Source organism: Protopterus annectens, chromosome 7.part0 (assembly GCF_019279795.1).
Source record: "Protopterus annectens isolate FY-2018-M chromosome 7.part0, PAN1.0, whole genome shotgun sequence".
Lineage (NCBI taxonomy): Eukaryota > Metazoa > Chordata > Ceratodontiformes > Protopteridae > Protopterus > Protopterus annectens.
This window is the reverse complement of record NC_056739.1, coordinates 294,021,543-294,035,045: the sequence shown is the minus strand read 5'-3', so window position 1 is coordinate 294,035,045 and position 13,503 is coordinate 294,021,543. Positions and strand designations below refer to the sequence as shown.

General features: G+C 38.4%; 1 protein-coding gene across 6 annotated transcripts in view; it reads right to left on the bottom strand.

Annotated features, from left to right (window-relative positions):
* Nucleotides 1–13,503, bottom strand: part of TMCC2 (transmembrane and coiled-coil domain family 2) — a 1,263,302-nt gene that overhangs the window by 157,554 nt on the left and 1,092,245 nt on the right. The window lies entirely within an intron of this gene.

Below are 13,503 nucleotides of genomic sequence, written 5' to 3'. Positions count from 1 at the left end.
CCCTGCGGCAGAAATCTAACCCTTACTAGCCCTCCTCCTGTGTCTATCAAACATCTTAACCTATAATAATGAATATTTTAAATTTAATAAAATACCAAAGAAAAATGAACTCCAACGTGGAAACTGAACTCTGCAACTTTTATTTAGCGCTTTCGTCAGTATTACACTTGACTTCTTCAGAATAAAACCAATTAATTACAACTTCCTTTTATATCCAGGCTGGATCATGTGACACACATCAATTAAAACCAGAACATATTTTTAACCCCCTAAGGTTGTTTGAAAATTATCAAATCACACATAAATTAATTTTCATAAACAATTAATGCTTTTTCTTGTAGCTAGCATGACGATCTGTTTCATAAACGGAATAAATTATAAAGTCAACGGGAATAAAAATGAAATAAAAATGAAAAAAATTGACATAAAGCACATTCCCTTTATATCCGTGTATAAATGAATACGTGTGTTGTTTGAAAACCTCTTGTCTTAACTTAAAGTCTTATAAATGAAAACCAGCCTTTAATTTTAAATAACTAAATAAAGAAATACATCATTCAACCCTGGGGGGCTGGTAGCATTAACCCTCAGTTGCCACATAAGTTCTTTTTACTCAAGAAACAAGTCCACAGGGCCGCCTCTATTATTATTCTCTACCTGATCTGTAACTAAAAACCGAAACAATGATGAAGAAACTGATCGATAAGTTCTACCAATGCATTGTTAAGGCTTTTTTTGTTAATATCGTATACATGCTGATAAATATGTTTCCTACAGGCATTCTTTGTTTTGCCTACATAATAGTTGCCACAACCCTGGCACACAGCAATGTATACTATGTATACTATATATGCTATATAGTTTTTTCAGTAACGTCTTCCAATATAGGGTCAATAAACCAGACTGGGTAACCTCTCTTTACCAACATTTCTTTCAAGACATCCCTCTCTTTGTAAAATACTTGTATATCACTTACCATGCGTGCCAACCGTATGCATTGGCCCTCAACCAACAATCTTTTCTGATATATAGGGTGGTAAGGAGAGGTTACCCAGTCTGGTTTATTGACCTACATTGGAAGAAGTTGCTGAAAAAAGATTAACAGGACACTTTTTTCCATTATTAGGTACAGGTATGGAGTTACTTGCTCCCTTTAGTGACATCCCCAGTAATAGGGAATCAGAGGAGAATAAAAGTAAAAATTTTAACAACGCAATGATTTTGACATTTAATCTCCAGTTTTATGGGATAAAAGACATACTTCAAAAGAACTGGTTTATTTTTAAAGGTGAAGAGGAGTTTACTCAAAAGATGGGGGAATACCCGGTGGTGGTTTATAAAAAAGATTTTAGTTACAAAAATATGTTGGAAAGAAGCAAAGAAGGAAACAGAAATTATAAGATGGGCAAGATGACAAAGTGTGGACAATATCACAATGTCAGTACATATTAGAAGAAAGTGGTGTAAAAATCCCAGGATATGGAGTCTTAGTCTTGAACCACAAATTTAATTATGTTAGTAGAAATATAGTATACATTGTTGTGTGCCAGGGTTGCGGCAACTATTATGTAGGCAAAACAAAGAATGCCTGTAGGAAACATATTTATCAGCATGTATACGATATTAACAAAAAAAGCCTTAACAATGCACTGGTAGAACTTATCGATCAGTTTCTTCATCATTGTTTCGGTTTTTAGTTACAGATCAGGTAGAGAATAATAATAGAGGTGGCCCTGTGGACTTGTTTCTTGAGTATAAAGAACTTATGTGGCAACTGAGGGTTAATGCTACCAGCCCCCCAGGGTTGAATGATGTATTTCTTTATTTAGTTATTTAAAATTAAAGGCTGGTTTTCATTTATAAGACTTTAAGTTAAGACAAGAGGTTTTAAAACAACACACGTATTCATTTATACACGGATATAAAGGGAATGTGCTTTATGTCAATTTTTTTCATTTTAATTTCATTTTTATTCTGGTTGACTTTATAATTTATTCCGTTTATGAAACAGTTCGTCATGCTAGCTACAAGAAAAAGCGTTAACTGTTTATGAAAATTAGTTTATGTGTGATTTGATCATTTTTCAAACAACCTTAGGGGGTTAAAAATATGTTCTGGTTTTAATTGATGTGTGTCACATGATCCAGCCTGGATATAAAAGGAAGTTGTAATTAATTGGTTTTATTCTGAAGAAGTCAAGTGACAAACTGACGAAAGCGCTAAATAAAAGTTGCAGAGTCCAGTTTCCATGCTGGAGTTCGTTCTTCTTTGGTAGTTTATTAGTTTCAAGTGCATTTCATGTTTTTGGAATATTTTAAATTTGTAACTAATTTGCAGCAGTATTTGCTTTAGAAAATGTACTTTAATACAGCAATAACCCATGGCTGGGTGTGGGTAAATCCAGCATTACCATCACCCAGTCGTGAGTTATTGCTATTGTACAATGACATTATTCTAAGAAAAAAGTTAGTTAGTTTTCTTAAATAATGTCCTTGTATAAGAGCACAGTACTGCTCTTCTGCATTTTTCCCCAGTATCCTGGGGCTTTCCTGATATACTGCCTATGTGTATGAGACTTATGCGCTCTTGCTTACACAGTACATCAATGCTTTAGAAAGCAAGCAACGGAGTTCGGAAGATTTCTGTTACCTTTTTTTTTTTTCAAATTTTAAACCAGGACAGTTTAGAGGTATGAAAATGTCAGAAATACAAGGAAAATCAGATATGTTTCTGTAGTTTTGCATAATGCACCTGATTTTCTTTGTATTTTCTCTGCCGTCTATATGTAGCCTCTCGACCTATTAGTTTTTGATTCAATACTCTGTCTACTAAATCTTCATTGGTGTAATTCATAATAATGCTCATCGCTGATGACTCAGGATTCAATATACAGTTTTTTGTTGATTCCTTTGTGCCAGGACAGCAAATGCATACCGGCACAGCTACACACCAGGTTTGAGGTTTCATGCAGATTTCATCTGGATCTGTTAATAAGGCTAGGGGAACTTTATAAATTGATCATAAATCATGGAAGTTTTCTTACATGCAGCAATAGGCAGGATCAAGATCATGACAGATGTGGTTTGATGCAAGAAGGTGGCAGAAGAAAGAGATGTGGGTATAGGGATATATTAATAGAAGAAAGTCCGGGTGACTGGACTTCTTTCTATTGGTATAGGCTCAATTTACAATGGGCACTATGGTTGGGCTATGTGCTCGTTTTTGAATGTTAATGGTCAGTCATTGTATGATTTAATTAGTTACTGAGTTTAGGATGTGCTACATATTAGTTGAATTATGTCCTTTGTGCAATTTAACTGTGTAATGTATGTAATAACTTGCAGTTTTTGTCTTGTTTGTTGTACTGGAGTTACTTCCCTAGAATTCTATTCCAGCTTCACATTCGTGAGCAGCAAATGTTAATTAAAATATATATAACACACACACATATATTATACATGTGCACACATACATGGCAAGTGGAGTAAGGCTGTGTCCATGTGTGTTTTTACAAACAAAGTGTATACAGGTGTACAGGGAAGTGATTTTGTAATAAAACATTTTTTATAATGTTTTATGGATGGTGCAGTGGTGCAGCGGTAGCGTTGTCACCTCACAGCAAGAGGTTCTCCGGTTCGATTCTTGGCTGGGGTGCCTTCTGTGCGGAGTCTGCATGTCCTCCCTGCGTTCATGTGGGTTTCCTTTGGGTGCTCTGGTTTCCGCCCATGTTACAAAGACATGCATCTGGAGCCTTTCTCCCCAGGCCTCCGCTGAAAATTGGCTTTGTTCCAAGTCGGACTTTCCCGGTTAACAAATGATAAATAAATAAAATAATGCACAATTTAATCAAACACCATTCATGATGGATAAATTAAGTTTGAGGCAAAAATGCAGTTGCACTAAACTAATAAAGTTATTGTGTACATGCAGAATTGCTTTCAGCTAAAACATGGAGTTGACTAATAAAGTTCAAATTTTCTGGAACACTTCCAAATTACAAAAAATAAAATACACTTTTTAAAAAGAAAAAAATAGCAGAATATGTGTTTTGTTAGCAAATCTACATGTTAGATCAGGCCAGCATCAGATGGTTAGTTGGATGTGCTTGGAATTTTTCACAGACCTTTCTATGAAAATGCCAAGTTTTAAGTAAAGACATTTTTAGGAGTCTTTGATTCAGTATAACTTGGGATGTTGGTGTTAGCTAAAAAGAAAAAAAACATGAAATTTATAAATGCATTACTGGAAATACAGGTGCTTGCTATATATACCATGACATTGTGAAGGAACATGGGGTGCTAGGCATTAATGAGATACATTAGTGATCTCACTTTGGAGCATTGGTCACTAATGTGCAGTCTGTAGAAACAGGTCAACACTGCCTTACCTCAAACCATTCACCTTCTTTTAGATGCAGAGATAGTACACTTGTATTATCAAATTACTATAATTGTAAATGTTCAAGTGTAGTCATTGCTGCATCATAACTTCTAGGGGCATCTGCCGCAAGTGGAGTCCTATGTCCATTTTAGTTATTACAACACACACCCCACACCCAACCATATTGACCTTACATTACCTTACCTGGTAGTTTGAGGCAGAAAATACTGCAGTGGATATCCATTTTGAGTTAGGGAGCCCCTTTTTGTTTTCTCCAAAGGGTACAAAGTTAGGCCTCATTTGTAGATCTTTGTTCTAGCTAAGAATTACCTTAGCTGCCTTTTGTACATCTATTGAAACATTGCAAGCAGGATACTTTTCTCTCTGACTTGCAGTTTAGGTAAAACGACTGGGAGTTTAAATAGCCTGGTTTAGTGTGCCCTCTGACGCAACTTTAATCACAAAGGTGAGGTCAGTGGATAAGGTGACCCTGTGTGGAAAACCAGAAAGGTTTCTATGCATGACCACCTGCAGTTCATTGACCCTCATGGGTGAGGTTTCAGCCACTAGGAATACTGTCTTCTTAAAAATATATTTTTGAGTTGTTGCTGCCTGCTCAAAGGATGATGTGTTTTGCTGCTCTTCTTGAGATAAGGAATGGGTTCAGAGGTAAGCATGCCTCTGTAGTAGTCAGACAAGCCTTAATGGGGTATAAGCTAAGCACAAATATTGCCTTATCACTGGTACTTCTGTATCCATGGGTATAAGATCCCTCCTTTGTCACCAACAGGGAAATCTTTTCAGTTTTTCCAGGAATAATGTTCCAGTACTTAGTTCCATGGTCTCCCTCACTATAGTCTGCAAGTTTTCTGACAACAGCTGCTCAAAGTTTAGCAACATTGAACTTAAAATAATGTCCCTCATTATTGGAAATAATCCTAAATATGGCTTTAAGTTCATTCTGTGTTCTTACTTGTCTGCCATAAGAATACGGAATGAACATAATGCCTTATTTAGGCATATTTCCAATAATGAGGGACATTATTTTAAGTTCAAGGCTATTTGGAATATAAGAAAGGGGCATGGAAGTGGTGACATAAGAAATGATACAGAACTGGACGAAACTAGATGGATAGTTGAACTGACAGCACACAGATACTCTGGATTAAATGATGTAGTCCCTTTAAAACCCACTCTTATAAAATGGCGGGTTCAGTAATATTTTTTTTTCAATTTTAAGACAATTGTTCTAATGAATGCTTTTTTATCTGAAGAAGGGCACAGCCCGAAAGCGCTCATCATTTTGTACTTATTGCTGTTATTTTATCATTTTTACTGGCATTAAATAAGGAATCCGAGTGGTCGTTGCTGCTATTTCTTTCATTTGAAAAGTTAGATCACCTGGTGGAAGGTCTAGGGCTAATGTCTCCTCACTATCTGTATCACAAACAAGGAGGAGGAGGCATTGGTGCCCTGCAGTCCTAGTTGTCATCCTTCTCCTCCTGGGTAGCATCTAAGTCCAGCCTATTTACCAGAATGAGTGGGGAATGCTTACTCTGTGGAGTTGTTAATCTGATGTTGAAGGCCAGCTCTGGTCTAATGGAGGCTGGATAGCAGAGATGGGCATATGCTCTGCATGACAGGTTCATAGGTGTTTACTAGGCGACCACAAGGGCCTTTTTAAGCCTAGCCATGCATCCCAAATCTCTGACAAGTTCTGATACCCTTGATAAGTGTAAGCAGGGGCTTGGGAGATGAAACATTTACAAGTTAGGGCCTGGGAGATGAACCGTTTACAGGTTCCCTGTGCCCTACTTGACCCAGTCCTCAAACCATTACCAAACATACACACTTTGCCCAAGAATGAGGTTTCCTTAGATTCTGATACACATTCATCATCCTGCGAGATAAGCAGGGGTAGGCCTTCAAACCCCTTCCCCTAATCAAAAGATGTAATTCTAACATTGATAGTCACCTGTAAAATGTCCATTTTATGTCTGGCACACTCCAATGTGCCAAAGTCACTTGAAATGACAGCCTCCACAGGAGTTTCATCATAATGGGTAACTCTTGCAATACTTGTCCTTGGGGCTGTTCAAGTGACACCTCGTGTCCTCAGACTGAAAAGGCTCTAGAAAGTCCTCTAATGTCTTAGACATAGATTGCAATTTTTTTGAATGGAAATCAGGAAGACCACTGTCTAATGGCACTGAGAATTTACTAAAGTCCCTACAAAAGTCATATGCAGTAGCACTATTGTTGGAGCTTAAACAATATACACAGTCGTCATGCATATCTTTGAAGTTAATTTGCCTTTTACAAACATATTTCTTTTGCTTGGGTGGCATCCCCTGACTTCCATTTGGTAAAGCCCAGAACTATAAGCAGAAGTATCAAAGACTTCCTAAACCTGAAGTCTAGTGGGGGTGTACTTATAGAATACCACTCATGGCCTGGCCTTATGCACAGGTAATGAACTTCTGAGTGAGCAACACATGTGCAAAAAAAAAAATGGGAACAGTAGGCTGCACACTGACCTACACACTGAGAAGTGAGGTGGTCGGTACATGTCAGGTCAAGAGGGGGTAGTATATGCTCCTGAAGCACTGTTATGATGGCACTCAACCTGCCGCAGAGACTCTCTGAAGTTATGATTTCAGCAGTGACTTGCTAAGAAGAACCCTTTTGAGTGTTGATCACTAATGTATCTAAACTCCATCATGGAACCACAATCGTGATTCAGGCATGCTCCCTTCCCACAACAACAAATAGTTATACTTTTGCAGCGTGAATATGGAAGTAAACACAGCTTGTAACCAAGCCAATCTCTGATTAAAAACATAGTATTGCACTTTGTGTACTGGTATTCCTCCGGCCAGAAGAACTGTACATGAGAGAAACGTAGAATAGCAGTACTGCTACTGGACTGGGCATTATGTTCTTCTAATCCTGGAGAATTATGTCACTATTTATGACCTTTACAACCAATAGTGTAGTTAGGGTGGGATGAAGGGGGCAACTGCCCCAGGTGCAAAGTGCTAGGGGGTATGAATGGCAATCTTGTCCTGTCTCTTATCACTCCTTAATGTATACCAGCTTTTAAAAGTAGGTGTTGTATTTGTGGTCAGACCTGAACACTGTAGTACACCCTGTCTGGTCTAAACTGTAATAATTGGTTGCTACATCTGTAGCATACTGTTTGCTACATTTTAAAACAAAAAAATAATTGATCTTTTTAGCAAAAACTTGAATGCTGTAGCTGCCTGTGTGGGGTATAAACTTTTTATAACTGCAATCTGTGGAAGGTGGGTCAGAGGTAGGATGCGGAAACAGGACTTGATTTGCTCCTGCATTTCAACAGCCTCACTCAGGTACCTGATATCTGACCTTTTTTTTTAATCTTCCATTAAAGTGCTAGTGTAGGAGGGAGGGGCATGTATCCAGCTACCTGGTTAGTATGCCAGTACAAAGAGTGGGCCTTTTTTTTTTGGGGGGGGGTGCCAGTACGATGATCAGCCCAACTATGCCTTACAACCATCCTTCCATGCCCCCCACCTAAAGCCAGCAAACATATGTAGCTATTGCTTGGTCCATCCCTTCCCAACTATTAGAAATTACTAGATTCCACTATGAAACAGAGGTATCTTCTGCAACTTTGTCTGATAGGGACATGCAGGTATGCCTCCTTGAGGTCCAACGTTACTAGCCATGCTTCCTTGCCCAACATGGGAAGTAGCTGCTGTAGTGTTAGCATCTTGAATTTTGGTACTTGTAAGTAAGTGTTTAGAATTGAAAGGTCCAGAATTGGTCTCCAGGCATTGTCCTTTCTGGGCACTAGAAAAAGTCTTGAGTAAAATCCTTGACCTTGCTCTCGAGTAGGTACCAGTTGAATGGCTCTCATGTCCATGAGAGCTGTAATTTGTTTTTGTGCCTCTGCCCATTGATTTTGTGGCAGGTTTGGCATTCCTCTTTTCATTGGCAAGGTGTGAAAGTGGAATCTGTATCCTCGTAAAATTATGTCTAGGACCCGTTTGTCCTTTGTGACTATCTGCCAGTTGTCTGCAAAAAGTGTGAGTTTTCCCCCCAAGGGGGCTGCCAAGAGAGTATTGCTTGGCCAGATGAGGTGCAAGTCATTCAGTTTGCCTTCTGGTGGATTGAGACCTGTCTTCTCCTCCCTTCTGTGTTGTAGTGCCTCATTGGCGAGGTTTATACTGGGCTTGTGGTTGTCCTCTGCCCTTGGGCGTCTGTATTTACCCCTCTGTGGTCTGTCAGTGGCTGGAAAGGACCAATTTTTTGTTGGCCAGTTTCTACTGAAGCAAGGGGGTTGTACTTGTAGGAAATCCTTGACTGTCTGCATAGATTTTGCCTTATCTTCCATTTTCTTTAAAACTTCTTCTGCTTTAACTCCAAAAAGAACATCCTGCTGTAAGGGAGCATCTAGTAGTTTTGCTTTAACATGATCAGGCAGAGTTTGTTCCTTTAACCAAGCATGCCTATGTATAACAGACCCAGTGACAGCTGCTCTGCAGTAGGCCTCCAAAGAATCAAACCCACATTGTAAGGTATGTTTGCCCACCTGCTCAGTGGCGTGCAACAGATCTTGTACTTCTTTCAATTCAGATTGTTGAGGGAGAGTGGTTATTCTTTGCTTTAACTGAGAGATTAGAAATTGCTGATACTTAAGCATATGAAATTGACAATTCAGTGCCCTCATAGCTAGTGTGGCTGAGGTGTAAACCTTTTTCCCCCACCTGTCTAGTGCTCTGGAATCCCTCTCAGAAGGTACTGGGTTTTTAGCCATAGAAGCCTTAGCCCCCTTGGGACCCTGGGAGATAGTCTCTGGGTCAGCTACTGGGCTTTTGTAAAGAAATTTGTGGGAATCAGACACTCTGTAGTATCTGTCAGGCTTAGCTGGAGCAGGAAGAAGAGAGTCTGGGTTAAAACTGGATTCTAAAAAGACATCATCCACAATGTCCAAAACTGGTGGGATGGCAAGTGGTCTGTGTTGGGGGAGTAAAAGAAACTATCTGAGCCTTTTCTTTGAATCAGAGTAGTCTTGACCTTCCCAGTGAAAATGTTCCCTCATAGTGTGTAAAGTCTCCCCAAAGGAGTAGTCTTCAGGAGGAGAAGCTGAGGGAATAGAGTCCTCAGCATCAGAATCTTCATAAGGAGAGAAGGAATAGTCTTGGTCCTCAGAGGAGTCTGAAGAAATGGACATTTGCTCAGAGGAAGCAAAATCTTCCTCTTGTCTAGGCCTTTTGTCAGGAGAGGGCTGTGAACCTCTGATTAAAGAAATCAAATCTTCAGCCATTTTGAGCATCAGCCACCACCTATGTACTGTGAGAAGCCAGAAGGCAGGCCTTAGTAATTCAAGAGAGTTGCAGTCATTTATGTAACCCAGAGCATTTTTCTTTTTCTTCTTGCAGATATAGATGACAGAGTTTAAGCCCAGGAAGTAACACTTCAAATTATATGTGTACTGCACTAAGTCTCTAGAGGACGAATAGACCATGAGGGAAATGCCAAAATGTCACACACGCAAAATATTGAGGTTTAATTGTTAATTCAAATGTGCTGCACTGCACTGGTTTCTCTTTCACATTGCTCATTCCCATAGCAAGTGTGGTGCTGCACTTCAGGAGTGTCTGGCTCACAGATGTTATAACATTTTACATTTAAAACAAATTAAATTAAGAGGCACAAAATACCCTCTCCACTGTTAATTTGTTGGCATTTGTGGGTGAATAAGAAGCTTCTGCCTTACAGGAGCATTCTTTAAACATGACTGCAAATAAAAGTAGTGACAGCGCTTTCTACTTAACAAGAAAAAGGCTGGCAGTTTGAAGAGTGTGCCAAGTATCAGTGTCGTGCAAATGGGAACAACTGTCAGGTCAGTGCACTGCATCAGGGTGCAAGAACAGAGCGCAATGCTTTTACTGAAATAACTGCCAACCATACAAAAATATTTCTCCAGCTGTATTTTACTACATTTGCTTGCTGGGGGATGGAGACAATAAGCCTCACTAATCTGCCCTTTAAGTGCATTAAACATTCCTTCTCCCTTCCATCCCTAGTTGCCTTCTCTCCCCTTTACCACTTGTTTCATGCCCCCTTGAATGTCTCAATGACTTCCATCTCCAGCATGCACACTAATATTCCATTCCATGTGTCTACAGCCCTTAACCTGAAGTACTTTTGTACATCACCATGTAATACTCTGTATTCCTTTCTCCCATAGATGTACTCCTCTTTTTGTTTTTTTTCCTGGTCTCTAATGATAAGATTTCCAGCTCTTAAAAACTCTGGTCATACACTTTTCCCTTTATCCTATATAATATACCTCCCAGCTATCCAGATTTTGGCACACTATCCAAATTTTTGCCTCATATTTCTGATCTGCTCCTCATAAAATTTGTGGTTTTCTAGTAAATCATTAAATTAAATACTGAAGTCACTAAATAATAACAATTGAGATTCAGACTTTATACCCTTTAGTAAATGCATGCTAATGCAAAATGTGTTATTCTATTAACTTTGTAAGTTTAAAAGTGCAAGATTTAAAAGTTGTCCCTATTTTAGTCACTTTGTCTTCCCATTACTTTTGGCTTTGCCCAGATTTCTTGTGCTAAGAGGTAGAGAGGTATGCTATGCACCCATCCGGGGGGGGGGGGGTTCTTTTGGCCCCTTCCAGTAGCCTCATGTCCTTTTCCATTATAGCACTCAAGTGAATCAGAACAAATAACTGCACTGGGGGCAAATCCAGAAATAACCATGGACACATTTTAAAATATTAGCATTATTAACTTCAGTCCCTGACAGAAGAAGAGAATTTGAATTAATATACAATTTTTGAAGTAAAAGAAGCCTATAACTTTAATTATTGTCATTTTCAGGAAGTGTAATTCACTACCTTTTCTCCAAAAGTCAGTAAAATCAGGGACAGTTGTGCCGTCTGTCCTACATGATTGACTTTCAGAAATGCACACAGTACTCAAAGTATTGCTAGTATCAGAGATACTTAACACCAATTTTCCTAAGGTGCAATACATTGTATCTGTCTACAACAAAAATTAGAGATACTTAACACCAATGCTCCTAAGGTGCAATACTTTGTATCTGTCTACAACAAAAATCAGAGATACTTAACACCAATGTTCCTAAGGTGCAATACATTGTATCTGTCTACAACAAAAATTAGAGATACTTAACACCAATGCTCCTAAGGTGCAATACTTTGTATCCGTCTACAACAAAAATCAGAGATACTTAACACCAATGTTCCTAAGGTGCAATACATTGTATCTGTCTACAACAAAAATTAGAGATACTTAACACCAATGCTCCTAAGGTGCAATACTTTGTATCTGTCTACAACAAAAATCAGAGATACTTAACACCAATGTTCCTAAGGTGCAATACATTGTATCTGTCTACAACAAAAATTAGAGATACTTAACACCAATGCTCCTAAGGTGCAATACTTTGTATCTGTCTACAACAAAAATCAGAGATACTTAACACCAATGTTCCTAAGGTGTAATACTTTGTATCTGTCTACAACAAAAATCAGCAATACTTAACACCAATGTTTCTAAGGTGTAACACTTTGTATGTCTATAACAAAAATCATCTACCAAACTCCTTTCTATACTCTTTATATGTGTTTACTGTACTAGCCACTGATGAATGTAACCAAATGACTCAACAAAATGTCCTTTCAACGGTATTGTAACGCACTGTGCTCCTTACAGTATATTTACTTCTTGTTCCTTTCTTGCCCTTGAAACTGCACATTATTAACTTTTTGACTCTGTATTGTACTTTATTAAGATGTGTATTGTATTTACTGTATTTGCTGTTCTAATGTTTGTGGAGCTTTCCTCCCTGGACCTCCACTGTTAAAATAGGATCCATGCCCAGTTGGACTTTCCCGGTAGAAACATGTAAAATACACAAATAAATAATAAATAGATGATAAACAAATACATTTTTGCCATTGTAATTCCTTGCTCAGACACTCACACGCACATACGAGAGGCATGTGCCTCAAGAAAACTTTGTAGTTCATATGTTGAACTTTAATGTGCTTAATTTCCTCGCATCACTAAGTGGTTTGCATTTCTTTTTTTTTTGTTATTTTTTAAGCCCTGTGGGGCCCAATAATTGTATGACATCATTTTATACCTAATGCTCTTTATTATTGCAGGGCACTCTGTCTCCATAAAATTACATCAGAGAGACAATGACATTTTCTGTAGTCCTGTGTCTTTCGTCAGCCATCTCTGCCAGCAGTGTCATTTAGTCCTCTTTAGTCTCTTTCTTTTATTTCTGGTAAGGAGGCATGTGATATTTATAACAGCATTTAAGGGAATTTTGAACACTAGCCTTGAAAATCAAACTAATGTTAATTTTGTTTGCTTCTTTTTGCAGATCAAAACTGTAATCTAGGTCACAGTTTCTTGTTGAGGTGTGAAGTTTATTTGTGGATGAAATTACTTTACTGTCAGTGACTTTAAAGACCTAACCATCCTGTAGCTGAGTATTGTGGCTAATTGAGTAGCCTAGTTACTTTGTTCTCTTAAGACTGTACGTCTTCGATATAAATATCCTTCCACTCTCCTTTTCTTGACTCAGCCTTGGAGCTGCCAATATATTTAACAGATGCTGTAACAAATACCAGAAGATGACCATGTGAGGTTTTACTGGAAGCCACACTGAGTGCCAGGGGCAGCAAAATACATTACAAGCAGGGGAAATAGAATAAGTCTGAAATCATGAAACTAAACTGAAAGAAAAACACTTGTGATGAGAAAATGTTGATATTTGGGTGGAGCTGTCCTATACTTTTGAACTACAGTATCACAACTGGCTATCATACTAAACTGTTCCTGTAGAACTCATCACTACTAGCTTTGGTCTTCTAGCTCTGATGGCGTGAACATTTTATTATAATATTTCATTTTTGCCTTCATGACAAAAACAGAACACTACTTCCCTTGCCATGAAATCTCATCCCCACAAAAAAAAAAAAAAAAAAAAAAAACTTCCTGATGGTGATTCTCCCTGGTGCATGTATCACCCTTCTCACATCTTTACTTCTCAGACCTCCCTCCACCTCAGATT